This window comes from Poecilia reticulata, linkage group LG16 (assembly GCF_000633615.1).
Source record: "Poecilia reticulata strain Guanapo linkage group LG16, Guppy_female_1.0+MT, whole genome shotgun sequence".
NCBI lineage: Eukaryota > Metazoa > Chordata > Actinopteri > Cyprinodontiformes > Poeciliidae > Poecilia > Poecilia reticulata.
Window position 1 is genome coordinate 27,930,010 of NC_024346.1, and position 11,162 is coordinate 27,941,171.

Sequence of the window (11,162 nt, forward strand, 5' to 3'; positions counted from 1 at the left end):
TCTATGTTTTGTCAATATGTGTGTACTATGTTGTGTCAAAAATCAATTTGTAATTACATTGCATTGTCCTAAATCACAACTGAATCAAACGGTCATATGTCTAAAGATTTCCAAGCCTACTTATCGATCCACAAAAAGCAAAAAAAAAAAAAAAAGCAAAGGAGAAAACAAAAAAAATGAACCCTGATGGTATCCGCTTTGGAAAGTTTTCTCACCCTCAAAGATTTTCACTTTATGTCACAACAAAAAACAAACCAAAGTATTGCTTGGATGTCAAGTGGAAGATAAATGCTACACAATATTAACATTTTTCTCACGCATAAAAATCAAAAAAGTGTGAAGTGCATTTTTCTTGTGCCCCTCTACACTCTGGCGCCGCTAAATAAAACTGAGTGCAACCAGTCAGATTTAGAAGTCTAATTAGTAGGTAGAGCCCTCATGTGTGTGATTTAAAGTCAGCACAGATAAAGCTGGATAACTCCTAGTTGTGTGTGAGGTGTTATTACAATACCTGTGGTGAACATGGTATCCTGCTGCATTGATGGTCCAGCCCGGCTCTTCGGGGTCGGGGATCTTCGCCGTCATGGCGATCAGATGCTGAACGTCCCTCCACGTCATCAGTGGACTAATGCAAGGAGACGTAGCAAGAGGAAAACATTAAACATGTTGGTTTCTCTAAAACAGAAATGCACAAAGGGAAACACTTAAACTCTGTGTGATTCCATAAAGGGGAATTTTACAGGGAACAACAAACAGGTTTCTGTGGATGGATGCTGAAAGACCGCTTTACACGACTTAAAGCACAATTCATCAGGCTCACACACAGAGCTCATACTGTATCACCGTAAAGGTTTATTGACGCGTAAGCTGCTGTGAAGAGACACTACCGTAGCTTTAAAAGCAGGTCCTCCATACATAAAAAAAGGCCCTCTTTACGTTAAGCCTGCATTTACGATAATGGTGTCACTAAAAGCTGTGAATCCAAAAAAATAAAAAAATAAAAAAATTTGATTCTTAACAAAAGAGTCCAGAGAGCCAAATGCAGCAAAAGTCCTCTTTTTAATCCCAGGCAGGGGAATTCTAATAGAGCCGACTCAAGTGTCATGTCAAGCAATATACTAATGGAATCCAATTAAGACCTTTAAACTGCGCAGAGAGCTGGAGGATATTAGCTCAGTTTTCTATAACAAAAGACCAAAGGGTCGTCAACGAGGTTTTTTTTTTTTTTTTTCTCCAGCGTATAAAAAGCATAAAAGAAATTGGGTTTTTTATCCTTTATCCACTCATTATTGTTCTCTAAGAAAATGATTTGAATGGAGTGAAGGAAAAGTGCTCAGACTCCAAGAAGCATTTTTTTTTATTTCTGAGGAGAAATGCCACCGATCTCTGCCTCAACATGTGTACACAGACACTTTCTGTTTAGCACAGTGGGAGACGAGGAAGACTGTTAGAGTTGTACAACACAGTTACACCTAACTTATTCTATTATTAATGTCATAACTTTATTCAGCGTCATGTGTTCAACGCCTATGAAGTTTGACATTTTGTTATATTTTAACCACAAATGTTTTACTTGGATCCCCCAAGTAGCACATAACTGTGAAAACATGTTGTGCAAGGAATTAAAGGAAATAACTAAAACTGCAAAATAAGGGAACTATTAATTTATAGATTGAATGAATGAGCCATAAATTTGTATTCAGCTGGATTGAATCAATACTTTGGAAAACCAGGTTTTGCTGTAATTACAGTTTAACGTCATTTTTGAGTAGATCTACCAGGGTTTTCCCAGCCAGTGACTCAAACCTTTACCTACTCTGTCACAGAATAATCAGATTGTAAACAGATTCTGTGTGAACATCAACTTTCAAGTCTTGACATCAATTCCCAGCTTGATTTAAGTCTGTACTTTGACTAGGAATCACAGTTCCTTTACATCAGGATTAAAAACCCACATATTTAGAGTTGCTTTTGAACCTTAATAAATGGAATATTAACCAACATATTTGATGTGAATTGATGATTTTAATGATGGCACTTGACAAAATGCCAAGTCTGCTATTGGTTTTTGCAACTGCTAATGATTGACGTGTTTATGATATTTTTTACGTTTTCACAACGTAAAGCACTCTGAACTGCCGTCTTGCTGAAATGTGCTTTACAAATAAACTTGACTGACTGATTGATTGATAAGCTGATCTGGGACACAAATATGCTTTGATTCAGCCTGACTGTTGCCTTCCTGTGAAATTCTACTTAATTCTCATCTCCCTTCAGTGCTTGTTATGGAGTTTCTCACATGGAGTTCAATTTCTCCAGCAGAATTTCATCTGAGTCAATCAGCGAACACAAGGAAGAGTTGTGATGTCGATTGTGTCGCTGTTTTAGAATTGTAGTCTGCCTGTAGTTTTAGCAATGGCAGCTGAGGAAGATAAAGTCATTCAGTCTGTGTGGGCAACGCTTCCAAATGTTGATCTAAAGTCACTTCATTGCTGGAAAAGACGTCTTTCTACTCAGCACTTCTCTCTTTGCAGTGGAGGATAGTTGTTTACAGCGCACAAATTTTCCAGTAGGCTTCGTCACGTAGCCCCTTTCATGGTCGAGCTGAGGCATTGCATATGTCACTGCCAAATGTTAGCGATTGGGTAAAATCAGATCCAAATGTTTAAAACTTCAACAGAGTCCATCATTTATCAACAGTTAAAGGTATAGCCTCTCTGTACAAAGCAAACATCTAGAACAGAGGGTTGTAGCTTTGGTTATGCTACTATGGTTTAGATCAAGCTTAGATCAAGCTAGCTTTGATCTATACCATTGTGTTGTAGCTCTGGCTGCTTGTTTAAGGTTATTGTTCTGAGGAAAGGTCAATTTTCAACACAGAATCAAGTCTTTTGCAGCCTTTTCCTCCAGGCTTGTTCAGCATTGAGTACCATCAATCTTCCTATTAGCCATTTTTCCCGTCTCTGAAGGGGGGAAAAAAATCATCCCACAACATGATTCAAGCTGGGAACCATACTAATTTACAGAAAGAATAAAACACAAAACTAATGCACCATTTTTCCTTTTTTCCCCTTTTCATCCCAAAATGTCTCAATGAAATACACTAAAGTACGTGAGAAAATGTGGGAAAGTTGAAGTGGTAGGAATTATTTTTAAAGCCAGAAAGTGACGTATACAACTTCCTCTACATATGCGCTCGTTCACAGTTTTTGCTCAGTGGCAAAACTTTCTAATCAGATGTGAAGAAAAGACCTTGTCAAAAGAACAAAATAACAAGTACCCTCTTCATTATTCTGTTAGACATTTCAGAACGTACCAGGCACAGACATAAACACACAGATTCCATTCACGTATTTGGAGGAAGAAAAAAAAAAAAAACAACAAAGCAGAACAAAAGTGAGGAGAGAAGCTTTCATTAGGAGAATAAAACAAAACCCCAGCAAGAAGCAAGAACAGGCAACTAAAACAACATGATAGGAATAATACCAGTAACACTAATAATAGATGGATGGAACGAAGCAAAACACAAAGCACAAACAATTATTTTAAGCTTTGATTTCAAAGGGATCGTAGAGTGTGCGTGCGTATGAGGGGGGAATAAGCTTTGTACTTTTGAACTGTTGCTGCTCGCAGTGCGCGGCTACGTGCGTGCATGCGCGCGCCGCGTGTTGTATATTAGCGGCAAGCAGCGTGATTCTGTTGTGTGCACTCCCCCACCTCTATCGTAAGCAGCACCACCACCATCACCCCTCTGGTGGAATCAGAGAAAGCCCCGCGGCCCCGGCTGGTTTGCATAAAGCAAACAAAATTAAATTTGCTTTGCTAAATCAAAGCATGTATGGTATTCCGAGCTGCTCTCTCTGGGACAAATTACTTCAAACGGCCTCCTTTGTATCATAACAGAATTAGAAAAAAATAAAAAAAATAAAAAATCAGCCCAATCAGTGGCACTCCAAAACCCTCGACTCAGGAATTAATTATTGAACCGAGGGCTTTTCTCTCTCCTGGCAGTCAGTGACACAGATCTATTTATTTTGGAGAAGTCGTTTTGCTCTTAAAAGCACACTGTTGGCTGAGAACGTAGCTATCCGACTCGCTCGCTCAGAGTTCTCTCTCCTCTTTGCAGCACAACCCCTGAAGGGACATGTGAATAGGTTCAGACCGCAAAATTAATCTGAAAACTCCACAACCAGCATTTACCGGAGTGCTGGTTAAACAGAAGAATTACTTATGCTGTAATGGACTCTGGTTGAACTGAACCATTAGCAGAGTTTTTTCTTTTCTTTTTACGAAAGGTTCTCGTTTGACAAAAAACACTGGAGTGAGACGAAAGGATTTATGGCTTTAATTATTTACTGTCGTTGATGTGACTTGAGAACTCAACTTTGATTACTTGTGGCATATTATTTGAATATGAAAACATTTATTTAAAAAAAAAACTGCTGTTGTGTTTGTGTAGAAACATTTTTGTCTTTTTAAAGAAAAGTCATTCACAATTTCTTGTGCTGGGAAAAAGTATTTTCCTTCTCAAAGATTTTTTCTTTTTCTTTCTGCTTTCTGGTCACGTCTAAATGTCTCAGATCAAATTGCAATGTCAGGAAAAGAATACAAAACATTGCATGGGAAATGAAAGTATCCAAACCAACCGAAGTCTACGTGAAAAAGTAATCATCCCCTAAACCCAAAAGCTGCTTGTGTCGCTATCGGCAGCAGAAACTAACATAAGAATTTGAATGGCAACGAGTCTTATCCATTAATATGAAGAAGATTTTATAAAATATGAAGTCCTGTCACGATTCGACTCACTACAATCTTGAAAACTTAATGTATGCTGGTGATCAGTGGGGTGGAAATCACAGTGTTCTGCTGTGATTTACTTCATTTTTTTTAAATTGTGATATAAACAAATCATTTGCAGGTGTTATAAGATTTGGATAAGATGAACCGAAATAAAGCAAAATATGCAAAGAGAGAAAAAAGTCCAGTGTAATGCTTTGGATATTTGTAGTACAGAGTGTGCTTTTGTTCGGAGATCACAGAGTTCTGCTGGGTAATGACCGGGTGTGTTACGTTTTTGTAATGTTACTGGTTTGTTCCCGCATTTGGTTCTCATTGACCTTGACGTGCAACGGAAGTTGTGTGATTTTCTTCGCAAAGAGCATGACCTCGACACCAGGCCCGGGGTGAACTATTTCAACAGAGCTCTGAGCGAAGTGATTGCTCAGACATTTGTTTGTTGCTGTGTTTTATGCAAATATGCACTTTCACAGCAACATTGATATTTCTCTTCAACTACTCCGCTTCCACTATCTGTTGTCACCAATCCAATGAGTCATTATCATTACTTGCAGGTTAGCTTGGGGGCAGGCACGGGGGGGGGTTAGGGAGACCATCATTGGGGGAGAGGTAAGAGACATCCTGGACCAGTTGCCAGTCCATCACAGACCAGCTTCACATTCAGTTTTTATAATTGTAAATGTAAAGTAAGCAACGTGTCTGTTTGACGCAGTGTTGGGTGCAATTATGTCATAATTGAGTCCTTGCTGCAACATTTGAATCACAGCTATTCTGAAGTAGTAACTGGGTTTCCAATTAAGTCACACATGGGGGTTTCACATGGTGTTTGACACCTGCTGTGAAATTTGTTGACATGTCTAAAAAAAAAAATGAATGTCCAGAATTGTGTATGCTACAATGTCAAATACGTAGAAAGTCACTGTTAGATATGTTCGTATGGTCTAATACTATAGAATAGGAAGGGTGATACACAACAACGTGATGATGGTGTTAGAAAAATCCAAAATCTGCCAGAGAGAACATAGACAAAAACCATTAAATCTGGAATTATGTTTTTTGGACAGTAAGAGGATCTAGAATCTGCTTCTTTCCCAACTAATTTTCACGACATACTTCCAGGTATTAATTATTTCATTTTGTCAAAGTGCTTTAAATACCGCAAAAACAACTGCAATTGAAAACATACATACAAACAAACAAAAAAAACTAAACCGCAACAGCAATAAATAGAAGATGAAGCCGGCTGATCAATGGGTTGTAATAATTGAAGGCAACCACCTATGAGCGTCCTGCAGACCTTTACAGCCATCTTCCCCTCGATAAGGCTCACAAAGCACTACAGCAGCCGTCACAGTGAGCACACAACTGTTTACAAATCCCCAGTTAATAGGATCAGGCCTCATTGACTGGGCCACTCCGATGTGTCTGATGTAATCTATTAGCCGTATGATAGTCAGTGTCTCAGTCAAATCGATAAACCCGGGTCTCCATATTGCTCCACTGTGAACTGTTACTCCACTTTAGCCCTGTTGAAAAATGCAGACTACAATGAAGGCGTGTGTGTGTCCGTGCATGCGTGTGTGTGTGTGTGTGTGCGTGCATGTGTGTGTGTGTGTGCAATACCGTTTTACTTCAAACTGTGTGCATATAATGCATGTGCATTTGTTTTTTTTATGCATTTGGAACATAAACATATTTAAAATGGCTGTTAAATTTTCAGATAATAAATACATTTGGCAATTGTGCACATGTCCGTATGTTGAGTAACTCAGCTGACGTGTAATAACTACACACCCAGTCTCATCACTGTTGTATTACTGTACAGTGAAACCAGTCCAGTGCACCAAACGTGTTTATTATTGCCACTTGTCATCCATAGCACGTCTAAAAGCGCATGTATGGGCAATGTGCGCACGCTGCGGGTCTGTGTGAGGGAGTGTGTCTGTAGCTGGTGTAACTGGGTTTCCAATTAAGTTGAACCAGAGGCTGGATCAATGCGAGTCCTCTGTGTACAGGAATGAACAGCCCCTGGGCCCTCAGAGCATGCCCACGAATAATTTATCACTCACAGTGGGCCCAGGCAGCGAAGAGGAGGAGGGAGGAGGAAGAGGACTGGCATGAGGAGAAGGAGGCAGAGAGCAGGAGGACAAAGTGTCCAGCCGAGGGGAAGAAAATGTCAAATATGGACAATGGAGAAGATGGGGGGAGAGGGGAATGAAGAGTAGGAACTAAACAGAAAGAGAGAGAGATCAGGGCCCACAGGGAAACACTGTCAGCTCTCGATCATTTAGAGGCACAACTCTCCACGTTTTCCCCCATAAACAACCACTGAAAATGAAATTCTGGTGACAGCCAAAGCCCCATTATTCTCTCCAGTTTGTTTGCAGAGCTGTCCACAAATGTGATAATGAATGAAGCCCACATACTTGAGAAGAAATTCAGACTTATTGCCATGGTGAATGAAAAATTTTCTCTGTTATCAAAGGGGAAATTTTGGATATTTTGTGCAGAAAGAGCTACGACATTTTCCCTCAAGGTGAGAGCCGAGTGACTGCTGAGCATCTCGCCTCCGTTTAAACTTGACAACACCTTGGACTTAGGCTTAATTGTAAGGATGCCAACTAACATTTTGCATCAGAACAACCTGGACTGGCACAGACTGGAATGGTGTCAAATCCATATCCTGTGCAAAACAACCACATCGTACACCACAACTGGGAGAACTGGTCACCAAGCAGGCAGAGTTACGATAGGTCCAGCTGAATCGTCAATACAAGCAGCAAACCTGATCCAAAGCAGTTATAAAGAGTAAGACGCACTGCAGCAAGTTAACAAGAGACTATTTAGAACACAGCATCTGATTCAATTATGCACAAATCATAACAGTAAGGCCAGTAAGGCTGAGTTTAGAGACTTTGCAGACTGGTTAAATATGACTCTGGATGTCATTTTTATGACTATAATACTGGCGTGTCAAATAATAAGTTGAGGTGACACGAGAGGAATGTGCGACATAAAGCAGCAATATGAAACTTTCACAAGAATGTGTTTTTTACATAAATGTTCAAACTGTCACCATGTCGCGGCAGTATAGCATGAGACAGAAAAAAATAATAAATTGAGCTCATCCGCTTCCTCTGTGGGCTACTATTGCGGTTTGCAAAAATGCATCCCTCCCGATCAGAGACAACCAATCAGAGCCAGGAGGAGGGTCTTAGTGCTGTCAATCAACCTCCTGTACGCTGCTAAATGTGCTAATGGTGGAGAAACAACATGGTTACAGAAAATCCCTTTAGCATAGTCACCATTATTGGTGGCTATGGTAACTAGCATTAGCATTTGCGGCAGACTATGTTGTGGTGACTCAGCTTGTAGCTTAGCAAAGAACAAACACAAGGGGGTGAGCATGTAAGTGATTGACAGCGCTAAGACCCTCCTCCTGTTGTTTTAGACTGAGTGGTGTATTTCTGGGGTTAGTACTGGGAGCACTGGGAGAAAGCAGAGGAGCTTGATTTTTTTATAGATATTTTTTAATAAAGGTTACATACTGCAGCTTTAACAGAAATAGAAATCCATTAAACGAAACACTTCAAGCAAAAATCCAAACAGATTTACATCAGTTTAAGCTAAAAAAAGGATAACTTTGCACACCACTATTTGCTTCATCTGGCATCCATTGTTCACTCAAAATTCTAAATCATATTAAAGCTACATTTATATTGAGATTAATTTACACTAATAGATACTGTTTATAAATTATCTAACTTCAGAAGAAAACTTTGCGCTCGGGGTTTTGCTAAGATATTTCACAGTAAAGGGACCTGAAAATTGAAACTCACGTTTAGATTTTCAGCTTTTGAAGTTGTGTTCCTTGTGTTGCTGGTCTTTTACATCAAATCCCCTCCGAAATTCAAACATATCAATATTTTTATTGCAAGACACTGGATTCCCGAGTATATAGGCATCAGATTCTGTCCGACTCAGCGTCGCTACCCCCGTCTAGTGTCACAGTCCCCAGTTTGCCTCGATCAATCTCCCAGTAGCAAGGCATGGACAGGCAACATGCTCCATGTGGTTCTGTAATCTCCTCTTAATGTGCTGCACTCTAAGCCTAAATGAACCCACTTGGAGTGACTGTGAGCAGACTGAGATTCCTCCCATGTTATCTGAACAAGTGTTACTAATGGCTCCATCAATTAAGCGAAGTCCAATAACTGCATGCCTGCAGTCTCCTTTAAACACACTACACCAATTTAGCCCTGATTTCTGTCGTTAATGAGCGCACGGGCGAGGGCGCGCGCGCAGGCGACATGTGTACGTTTGCACGATCGTGAGACCACAGGCCGTCTGGATTTGTACGTGTGTGTCTGTTGGTATAGCTCGGCGTGTGAGAGTGGCTCTGCAAAAAAAAAAATTACGTGGGCCGGCGTGTATGACTTATGAAAGTGCTTGGCGCACACCAACAGTTCTGGATCTGCAAGAGCTTAATCTGTGGAATGTGCATGTTTCCCTCTCTGCAAAACAAGCAGTGCTCAATTTGCATCTATATAAAGTGAGGGAAACACAAAAACAGAGCAGATAAATCTCTCAGACTGTTTAAGTCTTATGCAGAGTATGTCAAAAGCCATTGGATAAATTGTATTGCTCTTGTTTATGCGTGCCTCCACTGCGCGCCTGCACACATTATTTGATAGCCACTCTTCCTGATGTGGCTGAAGAAATTTAGCTCCTTAAAGTAACGGTTTTACATACAAAGAGCCTTTGGATGTACCTTAACTCGGGTAACAAATAGAACGGACCAGGCATCCGAAGGGATTCATTCCGAGCCCGATTAAAGGCGTTTTCATGTAAATTCATGCGCGGGTTGTTGGTTGGCATGTTGGAATTGTAAAGGTTTATGACTCGGGTGAAAGCGTCAGATTGAAGAAAAAATTGTTATGGAGATCTTTCTTTACTGCAATAAACATCAAACATAAAGAGGAACACATTTTTTTTTACCAATGTTTCAATTCACATTTTTGGAGGTGTACAGTAAAACTATTAAAAAGTACTTTAAATAGTCGACTTAGCCACTGAAAGATGATAGTCCACATGAAGCTGAATATCTTGAAAAACACTCATGGTTGTTTTGAAGCATTCTGATTGGTTGACATGAATCCTAGTTTTAGCTTTGTTCTAAAATAAGCAACCATCTACAGTAAAAATAAATAAAATAAAAATGCATTCATGGAACTAAAATTTCAAACTTGATATCGTTACTCAGATAAATATTCAATATCATTTTTTTGAGTTTTTTGAATGCACAGGGTTTTTTGTAGTAAATATAAAATTGCTGATTAATTACAATATAAAATTTTAACCTCCTGAATTTGGGCAAAACCAATAAGTCTTAATACCCCAAGAAGACTTATTGTGTATCTTACATGGCAAAAAACAAACTTTCTAACCAATTGAAAAATAAAAGTTAGCTAAATTTGAATAAAGTTTGATTGAAATGATCAGCAGCAAAAAACACTTGGATTTGGTATAAACAGAAACATTTTTGAATGGACGTAGCAGGCAATGCATTTCACTAGGGAGCCCAAATACACTAAAGCTAAATAATATGAGAGATCTGGTTATGTTGTAACAATATGTTGAGATCTGCAGAATCAAAACATTAAGTGGAATCACAGCAAAGCCAAATGTCCAGCTGATGAATGGTTGAAGAGAAACTGAGATAAAGTGACAGAGAGGCAGCCGGAGTGATAAAGTGAACGATCAGAGAATGACAGACAAACTGGATGAGTGGGGGATTGGTTCACCTTGATGATTTGTTTGACAGTATGTACGGATGGAGACAAATGGAAACAATATCAGACAAAGCGAAGTTAGAGAGGCCAGAGGAAGCGGACAGACAACAATGACCCGACACTGAGCACCAAGGATCAGACTATGCTACATTCACCATGGTCAGACTGCTAGCAGAGCATCTATAGAGAATCTAAGTCAATGGAAGGAATTGTCTTTATGCTATTAGAATTCAAACATTTACCAGTGGTAACAGGAAATGTGAACTGTGAATGCTAACGTTAGCGTTTGGGACGTCTGTGCTAGCTGCAACATTTTGAACTGGGGCAGTATTTTAGGCTTGAATAGCTTTGCTGATAGGCTAACTCATTTTTACACATGAACACAACAGTAGTCTTTTGTTTCTTTTTTTCTCCAGCGTCCCATCAGGTTTTTTTGAAGCAAATATTAACCCTCAGTGGGCCAAGAGAAGCCGCTCTGTCTTCCATTGCTGTTGTTTGTCAGACATCGTTTGTGTGTCAGATTTACAGGTGTACCAGAAACACTCGAATACAAGAGTTCCGTCTCAGGACTTT

General features: G+C 39.7%; 1 pseudogene; it reads right to left on the reverse strand.

The window, feature by feature from the left end:
- The window catches only part of LOC103478225 (proprotein convertase subtilisin/kexin type 4-like), a 198,200-nt pseudogene that overhangs the window by 67,009 nt on the left and 120,029 nt on the right, over positions 1-11,162 (reverse strand).